Raw genomic sequence first — 14,452 nt, forward strand, 5'->3', positions numbered from 1 at the left:
TTAGATCTGTTGCTAAACACGTTAACAATAATTCAAAGGCATTTCCAGATATGTCAAACAGGTTAGGCTGACGAGATCCAGTGACCTTAATATTGGATAAAGATCACCCAATCAAGTATTTAAGTCAGACCGTCTTGAGAGATTACAACCAGCTCACCACAAGATTAGCAACAATATAATTATATTGAGACAAGGGAAACTGAGCAACATAATCAGAACATTGCTCTTGTCAAAGTAAATGCCCATTGAACCGGGATGTGGCAAATAGGAAATTTTCGGTCTTTTAAAATGGCCGAAATGTGACTGGCGATACCGAGTGCTATTTAGGATTACAGTGACACTCTATACCTATTTTGTCGGCTCTGCAACTTTGCCATCATATACCATCAGAGCTCTTCAGGCGATATAAACATAATTGCAAAAAGGAGACCATATTCATAGGATTATATACCTTGTCCCGATTGGTGCGAAAGGATATGAACATTTCAGTAGCGCCAAGAAAATCATATTGTTTGGTGTTAATCGTTCAATGCAGACATGTATCCAGTGTCACGGGTGCAAATTATAGCACTGATGTCCCAACAAACATTGTCTATATTTGTCATCAGTGTGAATGTAATGGGAAAATGATGATATTTTGATATAATACAGAATAAATAAACAATATAGGATTATTATCCCCCGCTGAATGTGTAGGGGATATAGATATGGCGTTTTCCGTCCGTCCGAAATTGAAAATACTTCTAATTCAAGTATTATAGCTTTAATCACCAAATCGCAAATAGTTATTTAGTAGCTCATGAATTTTTCTCAAACTTAGCATTATCCCATTGACCCCGTTAAAGCATAGTTTTCCCCCTAGATTTGGTAATAATAGGGATTTTGACTATCTAAGTAACTTATTGAATGATTTTCATTAAACTTTATACAAATGCAGATCACTACAAGGCGATGGAGCATGCACAATATTTGGCAGGATCACTTAGTTAACTTGAGAATAACTTTTTATTGTTAAAGAATCCCTAATTTCTTACATAGCAAAGTAATCCACTGATAGATCTTCTTGAAATCTAATATAAAATATAGATAAGTAAAGGGCGGTGGTGCACACATCTTTAGGCAGGATCACTTAAGTTACTTCAGAGTTATTGCCCTTTAATTGCTTTTCCCGAATAACAAAGTAACCCACTGTTAGATATTAATAATAATTTAATAATGATAATAACAATAATAACATTTTTTTATTTAAAGAGGGTAAGACTCATTAAGTTTCATACATAATATACAAATCTTATTTTCAATCAGGCCCTCCAACAAACACAAAACCATTTAGTCATACAAATGAAAATGTCACAGTCATTCCATAGAGCAGACTTGTAAAGAAGATAAACACATGTTAACAGTCACATAACATTGAAACTCTACACTGTATTAATTAAAAGAAAGTTTCTAAGTAAATATTAAATTCAATACAAATAATAGGACAGTCGTGCATATGCAAAGTTATTGCCCTTTAATTGCTTTTCCGCATAACAAAGTAACCCACTGATGGATATTGATTTAATTCAATACAAGTAATAGGGCAGTAGTGCATATGCAAATTTGTCAGCATATCTTAACCAGCTTAAGAGTTATTACCTTATTTTCTATTATCTAAAGCAAAAAAAATATCTTTCAATAGACCAACATACCATGGTACAGTTCTATTGTGCATAGCTTGTGTATATCTGGAAAATAAATATCTTTCTAAATATAGTCCCCTCATTCACAAAACAACCTTCGGCGTGTAATATAAATTCACTTAATTTGCTTGTTCAAGTAAGGTATTGTTTAAATTGTTCTACTATCAACTCGGTGAAATGATCCATGAATCTATTGAGTTGAAAATGTGTGAGTAATATATGTTATAAACAATTTGAAAAACATGGTATGTTATACTGTTAATTAATGTGTTGTAAAACTTTAAAGATGCAAATTTTAACAGTTCGCCCCAGACTCTGCAACAATTTATCCCAACGGTGAAGTAAGTTGTTACATATCACCTACATGATATCAATATCGCAAAGAAACATCATTTATTTAAGATTTACCTTTACCGATATGAAAACTTTACAAAGATAATGAAGTGTGCAAAATTCATCCGATACTTCGTAAAATATTAAAGTAGTTGAATATTCAAAAGGTATAGTCACTTCTGGTGGTTTTTGTCAGGTTTTATAGTAATATAAAATATAATACCACCAACCATTATAATAATACAGAATTATATTAAAAAGATTATGAAGCATAGAAAGCTTGGTGTAGTTTCTGGTTTTGTGGTTTTAAATAAGATTTCTATCTCAATTGTCAAGCTGACATGCAGCGTCTTTCTTTATCAACATTATCATTTCGTATTAATTAAACAAAACGTTGCTTTAAAAAGCAGCACCACTTCAAACAAATAATGTATCGATTTAAAATGTTCAACGTACCTTGTTTAAATATAGATCAACTGATTTTGATACGCCAAGAACTCAAAAATGTGCTTATACAGTCTAAGTTTTGCTTTTCACACTTAAATTTGAACTGAAATAAACCATAGACACTCTAAAACATAAGGAAACGCTAATCATATTAGAAAGATAGATAAGCATGCGTGTGGTAATCAACAATAAAGCATCATAGAGATATGCGAAAAAAATGAGTCAAAAAGCTATGTTTTAAAATGTGATGAAGGAACTTAGGGAAGCCTATTAGGGACATTTTGTCTTAGTTTTTATGCATAACTTCTTATGTATGATATATTATGTGTTACGTGTTATCAATTACCCCTTACATGTTACGTATTACCTCTTAGGTGTTATGTCTTGTGTGTTACTTATCAAAAGTTAAATTTGCCTAGTTCTCAATAGGGAAACAAAATTGGAGGACGTTAACGATTACTGCTTGTGGCACTTTACCCCTTTTGGTGACCACTAGAGCTAAAACTAGAAAAAATGCTTTTAATGGCTGATGCTATGATCAGCATGATGGATCTTGATCAAACCTGGTCTGTACCACCATTATAAAGTCATTTCCAAATTTATTTCAAAACCCGGAATGGTCCCCTTGTAGGGTCCTCTAGAGCTAAATACAGAAATACCTTTGAACATTTTTTTTTTCATGAAGTCTTTTGCTGAATTTAAACTTTGTCTTTAGTTTAAACACGGGGCATTTTATCCCTTTCTGAAACCATTAGAGACACAAATAGAAGTTCCTTTAAACAACTTTTTCCGATGACCACTTGTTTACCATCATAGTATACATATGTAGGCAAGACTACATAACTAGGACAAGGTCTTTAGCTGAGTTATGGCGTTTTCTTTTGGCATAGAAATTAGTTACGTTTCGCATACAATTCCATATTTTGTATAAAATGTTTGATTTATGTTTGATATATAACTTCGAAACTTTGAACACTTGCTTGCCATCATGGCCACACATTGCCATATAGTGCAAGATATATCCAGATCCACAAATACAGGTAGATTGTTTTTGTTATCTATTTTTTATCTTTTGTCAGAAAATCTCTGTTAATATTTTGAACACATACTTCCATCAATTCTTTTAATAGTCGAGTACACTGTCAACCGAAAGCTTTTGTTTCTTGTTGTTTTATGGGAGACCTAAAATTGGTCTTGTCGGTACGTCTGTCCGAATATATGTCATGTATATTTCAAAAAGTATTTAACCTAGAGTCACCAGACCTAGGATTGTTTTTAACCTGTTACGTTGTACTTCTGGTGTTGTGGTTTGAGTTTACAAAGCCAGACCATGACCATGACTTAGTTAAAATATACTTATTGTAAAACGAAGTCGGGGTTTGGATGTTCCTAAAAATAGAGAATGGCTTAAACTGGCGCAAATGGGAACATGCAGTATTATGTATTCCATTACTTCGAATAAACAGACTCGATAAAACCCATTTCTTATTTCCTAGTGATTCATTTCAGTTTGTTCTCTTGCTGGATTAAATATTTCATTACTGGCCATAAACAGACTAAATAAACCCGTTTCTTATATTTTGTAATTTTTTGTCTCGGTTTGTTGTCTTGCTGCATTATATCATGTATCTTGTGCGTCCTCTTTAGTTAACTGCGCAGTCAGTCTCTCTGAACTAACTTATGTCTGTAACTGAACACTGTATTTATACAAACTATATACATTTTTATAGTAAAGTACGATAGCCTCAATAGCGAGTATATAAGTCCTTAGACATAAGATGAAATACCTAATTCCTTATACCTTTGACATAAGATGAAATATCTAATGCCTAATATCTTAGACATAAGATGTAAGATGAAGTACCTAATGTAAAATTATGTACATTTTATATATGCAAGAGGTGATAAATAAGACTTTAGTAGGAACTCGCATAGAAGTGTCCCCTAACTAAATCTGTATCATATCCAATAGTATCTTTATTTTCACAGATGCAATGAAAACTGATATGATGAAATGAAAGATATTTTCATTATGTTAATAAGTGATTAATCAAACTTTTCTTCAACAAGTGTTAATAGCTCTCTATATAGCATCTTGGACATGTATGGAAATTTGAACGCTATAGGTTTGAGCAGTCTTACTAGACATTCTGAGTCTTGGCTATATATCTTCCTATTGGAACCACACATTTCTCAGCATATATTGACATCTTCTTAGCGTACTTTCTTGCCAAAATCATACCAATCAAATACTTTGGTAACAAAGTACATTAGATCAGGCTTTCCATGCGGAATGTAGATTCCAGTTAACAGAGCTATTTGGTCGAGCTTTGTGAAAGAAAACTTTGTACATTCCACATTAAGTAAAGGATTCAGTTCATGTTTCCCGCTTCACCTCTACCTTACGTGTATAATCTAAGAGGTAATAAATAATACGTAACGCAATATACATCACACATAAGAGGCAATGCATAAAAACTAAGACAAAATGTCCCTAATAGGCTTCCGTAGGAACTACAGCTTTTTCTGTGTTAAACATTTTGAGATAATCACAATGGCGATAAACTAAGATACAGAAGAAAAAGTTTTGAACTTACGCGAAATACCATGTAACTGAGAAGAAAACAACGTTAACCATTATTCAGTTTATTCAGCTGAAAAGCAAGCCTGCGATATCCGGGTGCTTCGGCTTACATCAAAATAAAGGTTATTATCAATTGCTTGGTTTTATTCTAATCTTCTAATGGATTTTCTTACAGGTTTTATAGTAGCTATTCCTAATTCATATTATTGTATAATGATTTCCTTGAATTCTTTTTCTAAGGATAGATTTTTAAAAAAGATTGTCATAAAATTCTACTTTGATACATATACGCGATCATTTTAGTAAACATGCTCGTTGTGTATTGAGGTGATAAATGCACGACCAATTATCTGATTTTAATCGCCTTACGAGTGATATCAATAAACGTGATCGCGGATCCATTAATACTATGTTAAATAGTTTTACAAGTTTAATTAGAGGAGTAGCAGATCCACTTGTTTCCAAAGCTTATATAAGTAAAAAGCATGTTACATTTGCGGATAGTTATTCTGTAAGTGATGCAGACTGGTTCTCATTTACCAAGAACTGAACAAATTATGAGTTATAATACGTAACAAATTGATTCAATGTTTTCACTTCAGTACACAGAATATTATTTTCAAGAATATTTCACGGATGTGCTAAAATGAAACTAAAATTACACACTTTATGTCATTTTTTTTTCAGCGGAAAACTTTGTTTTCTCTTTTTACAATATAATAGTACTAGTGTGTTTCAAAAAAGTAATACGCATTTTGAAGTACTGACAGTCATAAACAAATTCGTACAAAACAATTTTTAAAGAACGGAATACTATAAATGGTCGTTCTTATGTGTCATTAGTGACAATGTTCAGGTGGTAAAAATATGTCTGGTTTTTTTTACCGTGAATATCCTTTCGTAAAGGTCGAACTAAGACATTTTGTTGAATTAAGAATATCAATGCTGTCAAATATTTTTTCGAGGAAGATGGGAGGTATTATGTGAGAAAGCTAGCTAGTAGAGTGGGAATTCTGAAGGAACAATTCACACTATTCTGACGGAGCATTTAGGTTTAAGAAAGGATTGTGCTGGCTGGATCCATCATTTTTTTTAACCCGATCAGAAGATGGCTAGATTACAATATTCCAGAAACTGCTTAACCAATTTGAAAATTGAGACGGTAGAAAACTATGTAACTTTCTAACAAGAGATAAAATATGAGTGTATTAAAAGCGTCTAAATATCAGTTGTACAGATCCCTTTACAAACAGGAAAGCAAACAAACACACGCATCAGCTCACGCGGAAACCCCATTCTACTCAATCATCGGAGGATGAACAAAACTAGTTCCAAAGCTCTGACTTCGAGTAAGCCATTTTTCGTCAAGGACTTTCTGACTCCGAGGATTATGCGAAGTCACTCGAAGGAAATCCGTGGAGTGAATCGAGATGAACACACGGACTACACATCTGTATTGACTTCTTTTCTTTACGAGGCATTTAACGGAATTCCTATAAATATGGCGGCTAATACAGAAGATAATAGGTAAGGGTAGATTTCTCAGAAGCACAGAGCACCAAAACACAGTCTCAGAGCCACGCATTTGCAAAGTAGGCCCATAACAAAAAGAAGCTGTAATTGAAAAATATTATAGACGGGTTGCTTCAAAAATCTAACAAGTACATATAAATTTATTCCAAATATAGATAGAGGGGGTGGGGAGGAAGTGGTAAGGGGTAAAAAGAGGGGTTGAGGAAGTTGGAGAGGAAAGAATTTATTGGGTCTTTTTGTTATTTTTGAGAACAGATTCACATTATTCGGAGATGGATAATTATATATTGTGCAGTGATACGTGAAAAAAGTTTTAGTGACAATTAATTTTACCTTTTATTTTATATAAAGGTAAATCTAAGTTTCACATTCACATATAAAATTTGATGAATTTATTAGTGAATGTAGTTATATTTTCTTTCTCTTACCATATGAATTATCTAAAAAATATACGTCAGCAAATATCACCAGTAATCTTGTCATCAACTAATCTAAACAAGTATTCAATCGCAATTAATTAGACCATTCATTGCCAACTTTTTTTTTCAATATAAATCGATTTACTATATTGTTTCATACCTTTATCAGTTGCAATAAATCTAAATGTTTATTCAATATGATAGATAACATATTATAATCTGTTTGAATTGTCATAAGCGTTTGAAAATGTTACAGACCATTGACATTTTATTATCTGTTCTATCTAAGGGTTACTATAAAGCGGAATTACCTAAATAATTATGTTCCGACGAGATGTTAAGATGTTCTAATGCATTTTCATGATGAAAAATAATAACTTCTCCTATGATTTTATTATATAAATCACTATTCTTTAAAGGCTGTTTAATGTTATTCTTATTTCAGTCCAATTCACATATATTCATTTCTAAATTATATTCGCACAATTAGAAACTATTTCAATAACATATATAAAAATCACCATTCTTTTTTTTTTTTTTTTTTTTGCTTTGTTTTTGCATATATTAATAATGTATTCATTGTTGGATTTTTGAAGCAACCCGTCTATAATAAATTTTTCCGTGAAAGCTTCTTTTGTTGTGCTACTTTGCGATGCATGGCTCTACGGCTTTGTTTTGGGTGTTCTGTGCTTCCGGGAAATCTACTACTTTTATCTTTTATATAATTCTTACATAAATTTATTTCTAATTTAAATCGCAAAATCAGAAGCTATTTCAGCATCATACGCAAAGTAAAACAAGAAAGCTGATTATATAAAAATTCCACCCAAATAAAGGAATATTGCCTCAATGTTTCGTGAATTCATCTCGCGGCACTCGAGATGACTGATTAAATGTAACTTACAGACTCGGAAAATACCGGTATATATAATAGTGTTACCTGTATAATTTCGACTCGGAGTTCCGTCAAGTAAGTTCTCAAAGTGACTCGGCAAAACTCCGCTAAAATAATAAAACTACAACAGTCGAATTATGCAGTACTCAGAGGAATTCCTCGCTATGCAATCATTTTCTTTCGACGAAAAACAAAAAGCGGGCTTTCCGCGTGAACTGATCTGTATTACTAGTAGCTTCTACAAGAAAATAGCTCTTAATTTCATCAAGAAATTCTTTCAGAAAAACTAAAGCGCCCATCGGTTTTAAGACATTTTCCTCATTCATGACACTGCTTCAACTCCTAAATGTAATGTCATCATCTGGACGACGGAAAGGTAAATACCTCACTTCCACATTATTCTCCAGATTTAAGTTCATGGCACTCAATCCATCAGGGCTTGAACCAGATACCAAGGATACAATACTCTGCTGATATAAGACAATGGATATCGCGTCTACTAATGCATTTCTGTTACGGAGGAAAACTTTTGAAGAGGGGGTGTATAGATGTTATGTTATGTAATTAGACTTTTTCATTTTCGTACTTTTGTGCTGAATAACAGAATGTTTTGAAGCTTCCTCGTATCTTATATACACTAAAAGCTAAGGCTTTGTCATTCTCTATCATGTAGACATAATACTAGAGACCAATCAATGAAACAGACGATAACCGCATTATGTATTTATACAGTCACGGACCTGTATGACACCAGTTACAAGGGAAAAATGAACATTTTAAAAATCTTGGTGATAAGTCATGTCATCAAAGGATCAATTTTCAAGGTGAACACTGAATATGTTTGTTTTGTTTTTAAACAGTGGATCTAAATGTGTTTTATTGTCGAAAAAAACAGGTGGGTATAGATATAGGATGCGTCCTTCCGTCCTTCTTCCTTCCATCCTTCCGTCCGTCACACTTCGTGTCCGACCTATAAGCCATTCATCAAGGGATTTTAAAATTACTTGGCAGAAATATTTCCCATAGTGAGACGACGTGTCATATGCAAGACCCAGACCTCTAGCTCTTAGATCAAGATCACACTTAAAGGTCAAATTTCAAATTCTAGAGTAACTGTCCGGCGTATTTCTTCTTCATGCATGGTGGAATTTTGATGTAACATAGCACAAATGTTCACCACCATGAGACACTCTTACTTTTAGAATTGCTTCGTTTTGTTGTTACTATAAATAGCTTATATTCAAGTTAACTTTATTATTTCTGGCCGTGGGGAAAATCGAGACCACTCTCTGTGTTACAACATGCATGCTACATCCCATTTTAGGTGTATTTTGACCTATCTCTGCCCGGTAAGGAATTTTGTGCACACTTTTATTATAAAGAATATTTTTTAGGATTATCTTCCCTTTGTTATTACTATAAATAACTTATATCATAACTCTTTTATAATTGGCCAAAACTTCATATATGCAAATACAGGTGCTAGTGTAGACTGGCATATATTGTGACATTCTGTCAATCTTTTTTATATTTCTCTACCAATTTGAAAAAAAAAAAAACAGAATCACATTAAATCTTTGAAATATAGACATTAGCATTTGAAAGCATTCACCATTTACAGATTTCCAGACATTTTCGAACTTCATTTTTTCTTCATGAATTATATAATACATAGTTATGACTTATGTACATTGTTAGTATGTTGTCCTATTACTTAGAATATGTTGTATTTGCATGCTATATGTTTTGTGAAAAAATGTCCCTAGGAGGGGGACGATCAAGACATTAGTATATACTGATCTTCGATGTTTTATATAAACACCCACTTAGATATTTTCATAATACAAACTTTTAGGTACTATGCCTGTACAATATATAGTGTTAACCGATATTGTTGAGGTGTCTGGCCTGCAAATTCAGATGTCTCCACAAGATACTCACCTTCCATACAGTTTTCATTTAATCATTTTTTTTTCTTTTCTTTTTTCATTCGTCTGTCCAGAAATGTTATGTTTTTACAAGTTTCGTAATTAGATTTTAAACGAAGGTTTATAAATATATAGTTTGAAGTTTTCTCTCGGAATATTAAGAGCCGATCTTATTTGCTGATAGTAGAATATCAATCGTTGATACAGAATTTTATAAATTTGTTTTTAAAATAGATTGTACTATTTTCGATCAGAAAAAGTATTGTATGGCTGTATTTGCTGTACATATTCCATATTAAAAGATGTCTGTCTGCAGTGCTTAAGCTTGTTTTGTTTGAGTGGTTTAATGTTTTTCAAAGTATTTCAATTACCTATTATGGTCAGTTAATCGGACAAATGTTCCTTAATTTTATATCGGAATTCATTTGTTCTCTAGAAAAAAAACTGAAAACGTCTTTACTTTGTTAAGTCAGAAAAGGAAAACAAATGACATATACCAGATAAAGTCCGGAATTCAAGCATACGTTACTGTTGGAATTCAAATATTGTTAAGAAAAAATTAGTGGAAGTGGCTAGAAGTGAGGGTACAAGAGGTAGTTGTAGTTACTGTAAACTATTATAATAGTTGCGGTAGTGGTAAATATTAGTGGGAGTTATGGTAGGAGTGATAGTAGCAGTAAAGAACAAGTGTCTGTGTATAGTATCACCATTTGAAGTCACTATATTTACAAATGAATAGCACAGGTAATTATTTACAACACAATGTTCATATAAATTTACCAAACCCACTGAACATTGCATGCAAACTCAATTTGAGTTTGATTTGTATCATTTTTATCGACTTTTATTGAACATATGTTAAATTTAATCCTTGTTAAAACTAACATTCTAATTAGAAAAATACACATAAAAAGAAAATATTACTGAGTGTTTCAATATTTTTGATCGTTTCAGTAGTGATAAACAGTGTATAAAACTATAATATTTTTTAGACAAAATCGCTACGAAATATGAAACTTGATGAGACGAGCTATAACAAGCCCACTTCGTTAACGCAATATGTAAGGCATTGGCAACTATATGGAGTTTTGTGCATTTCAAATTCTGTTGGCAACTATCTTGGATTCTCGGAGAGCACCTTGATTTGAAACTATCACCCTCGATTTTCTTGCACCCCAGATAACCACCAACTTATATATTAAAAGATTATTAGGGGCCCTCATATGTACACAGACACCTCAACCCCCTCCCCGCCTCAAATAATAGGCCAACAAGTCATCTGTCCGCAAAAGTTTACGTAATAGAATGTAATATGTTAGATTTTGAGGATGATTTTCACTTATTCAAATGTAAAGTAACTTAAGTGAAATGACCCCTCCAACTAGACACAAGACCACATGATATAAAATTTTATATATATTTACTAATTATATAACTATCTACTTTGTATAAGTCTCTAATAAATTTCTGTTAAGTTCTGTAAAATTGTTTAAAACTGAACGAGCGGTTAAAAAGAATATTTCGTTTAAAGACTTGTATAATTTCTTGCTTCGATTGTCAGGTTTTCTGTGACAAGTTGGAATAGTTTTAGCAAACTTGATAGTCAGTTTTTAACTATTGTGGCCATGTTTAATGCAAACAGGATAATATGGAATAATAGTAAAAGATCACAAATGAAACATTTTCATGAATATATTGAATACATGAATATATCTAACTCGGAAAAACAGTTCCTGAAAAGATGAGTTTCAAAATTGTCTAGTATGGTAAAATTCTTTTTCGCGAATTGTATAAATTTTAAGAACTGTGGTAATGAGCAGGCAAACAAAAAGTTTCCACAATTATAAATATATAAAAAAAATTCTATGCCCTCTAACTTGCATTTTATGTACCTAAAAATAGACGAAAAAAATAAGCAGAGAGCCAACCAAGCAATATTTTGGTGCAAAAAAAAATACAATCAGACCAATAATTAATTAAGTTGGACAATTTTTCTATTTTAGCTCTGACATGTCGCAACAGAGCGGAATCATTAGAACAAATTTGGGAGAAATCATTCGAAGAACACTTTGCCAAGTTTCATCAACTTCCACAAACTGGTTTTAGATGAGGTGCCGTTCGGAGAAAGTTTGTACGACAAAATACATCGACATATGCTGACAGATGGCGACGGTTAGTCGACACTCCTGTTCTCCGGCAAGAATGTTCTCAGCTTTTAAAATGATTTGATTTATCGGTTGTTAGCAAAGTACAAAGTAGGTACAAAAACTTTATTTCCGTCAGGAAAAAGGTAAACCCGTTGAATAAGCCAATATGTTTGCCAGATAATATTTCAGTTTAAATGAAAAAGCCAACATAAACATGTTTCAGTAAATTAAATCTACTTACGGTCTACGTCTAAAAGTATCCGTCCGGTGCCAGTATGCGCTAAAGCTGTTAGAATAATCGAGTTTTATAGTCTGAACAGTCGCATTTCATTTCTAAACTTAGTAAACCTGTTTGGGTTTCTGCTAGAAATGCTAAAAATGGGTTTCAAAAAACCGACACGTTACTAAAACTAAAGGGGTATTTTTAATCCATTCTTCTAACGACTGATAATTGCGTGACAAGTCTTAATATGGTATTATAAACAATAGTCGGTTGTTAATACAATATATTTAGTCCTGGAGAAGTATACCACATCATAATCTTGACACATCTGAACGATTCTTAAGTAAGGGTAAATTCAGATAAATTGAACCCTAACAATTTACTGTATTTCGTGTAATTTAATATTTTACCTGCTACAATCTCAAGTTCGTTTATCTCTGTCCCTTCAAGTATAATTTTCGTTCAGGTTTGAAGTACACAGTAAAGGAAGGAAAATATAAATATTCAAGACTTTTCAGTGTATTTCGGTTTCACTGTTATCCGTAGTAGTCTGTGTAATTGATAATTGTACTAACTTGCACGTTAGGTTTCTAGTATAAGCTTAAAATGTTTATGCCGCGGGACTCGTGTTTCCATATTTTCTCTAACTTTTAAACGACTATGTATGATAACTTTTTTTTCGACTATGTGAATGACCAGTCTATTTTGGTAATTATTACTAGCAGAATACTGAACACTTTACATGGTACCACATTTATCTTAGCATTTAAAGTAACCATAGCAACAGAGGAGTTTGAAACATCTTATATCTTGCTTTCTATCATAATTTCTTAGAAAAAATATTAAATAAAGTTATTTGTCTCGTTCAGTGTAGCTTCAAAACATTTTATTTCTAAAGTAAGTAAAATGTTCTTGTACTTGCATATATTCAAACAAATTTCAAAGCTTAAGATACTTTAAAAAGTACCCCTTGTCTGACAATTTTAAGGAAAAGTCATTGTGCATTGAATTATTATTCTCATGGATAGTGTTGAAATACAGATAAAGCGCTGAAGCTGTAAGCAGTGTCAATGCCTTTGAATTTCACATTTAGAAATAGAGGTTACGGAATTTGTTTCCATGTTAACGTAATTCAAGAAATTACTTTTTTCTACAGAATTTGAAACAATGTTAGAACATAGTTTAAGTATATAAGTATCAAATTATCAATGGAAACGGGAAAACAGATATTACAAAGTTGCTATTTTTTATTTGAAAACGTCCGTAATAAGTAAGATTTCACTCGACTATATTCCCAATAAAATCAGTTACCATCATCCATTTTCTTACATTCTGTATAACATTTCAATATAAATGCGTAAAAGCCGTAAAATATTGATCATTACTGAGAGCGAAAGACTCATAAAAATAGTTCGGCAAATAATGGCTGTTTAAAAATAGTTCAAATAGAAAATGCTCAGAATTACGTACTTTCATTCATTCAGAAAAATACGTGAAACAGTCCAAATTTAAATCTTACACACTACCGTTCATACTCAAAAACATATTTATCTTATCATTTCATAAATAATATCCGATAACTGTTCACATATTCAAATATGATATTTGGGCATAATACATGTACAGTATGTCTTTGATATTGTGTAAATGACGTTTCTGTCATTCCAAATAACATAATGCTAAACAATTAATTTGCCGTAAAATTTGTCGAGATCGTCACTTAGCTTTCGGCTGGGCATGCGCACATACAAATGTTAAGGTTACCTAACTCCTTCAAGACATCGCTGTATGTGTCGTGTTGATACAATTGATACGCGTAATCGAAGTATTGATTATCTGATGTGATCTAATTTGTTAAATCAACGTAACTCAAGACTTATACATGTAGTCCTAAATATTTCCACAGGACACAGTTTAAGTTTTCCGCCAAGTGGAAGTCATAAATTTACATAAGGGCATATAACCTGAGGTTAATTTGTGACAGTTTCTACGAAGGTTTAAACAACTTCCACCTGATAACAGATGACAAAGCCAACGTGAAATTAGTAGTATACAAAATATTCTAACACGACTAGCGAATAACGTACATACATGTCTCGGGTTATTCTGCAATAAACCACTCGCGTTCAGTGACGTCATCCGATCCAGGTGCGTATCACGGTCGTAAAAAGTTGTTACTATTTTTTTCTAACACTGTTGATACTAGTATGACGTGTTAGAATCGAAATAACAAGTTCCCAAGTGTGATTTATCGTAGAATA

The 14,452-nt window shown here is 32.3% G+C and overlaps 1 protein-coding gene across 4 annotated transcripts in view; it reads right to left on the reverse strand.

The window, feature by feature from the left end:
• LOC128554057 (uncharacterized) overlaps positions 1–12,385 on the reverse strand; it is a 32,276-nt gene extending 19,891 nt beyond the window's left edge. For 2 of the 4 annotated variants that reach the window (XR_008369508.1, XM_053535270.1), the window contains exon 1: positions 12,210–12,365. The gene's annotated coding sequence lies outside the window, so the exon portion shown is untranslated. Of the gene's footprint in view, positions 1–12,209 lie in introns of all 4 variants that reach the window. The other 2 variants (XM_053535272.1, XM_053535271.1) reach the window with 2 other exon arrangements.
• Positions 12,386–14,452: the final 2,067 nt, after the last annotated feature.

This window comes from Mercenaria mercenaria, unplaced genomic scaffold (assembly GCF_021730395.1).
Source record: "Mercenaria mercenaria strain notata unplaced genomic scaffold, MADL_Memer_1 contig_4678, whole genome shotgun sequence".
In the NCBI taxonomy this organism is placed as follows: Eukaryota; Metazoa; Mollusca; class Bivalvia; order Venerida; family Veneridae; genus Mercenaria; species Mercenaria mercenaria.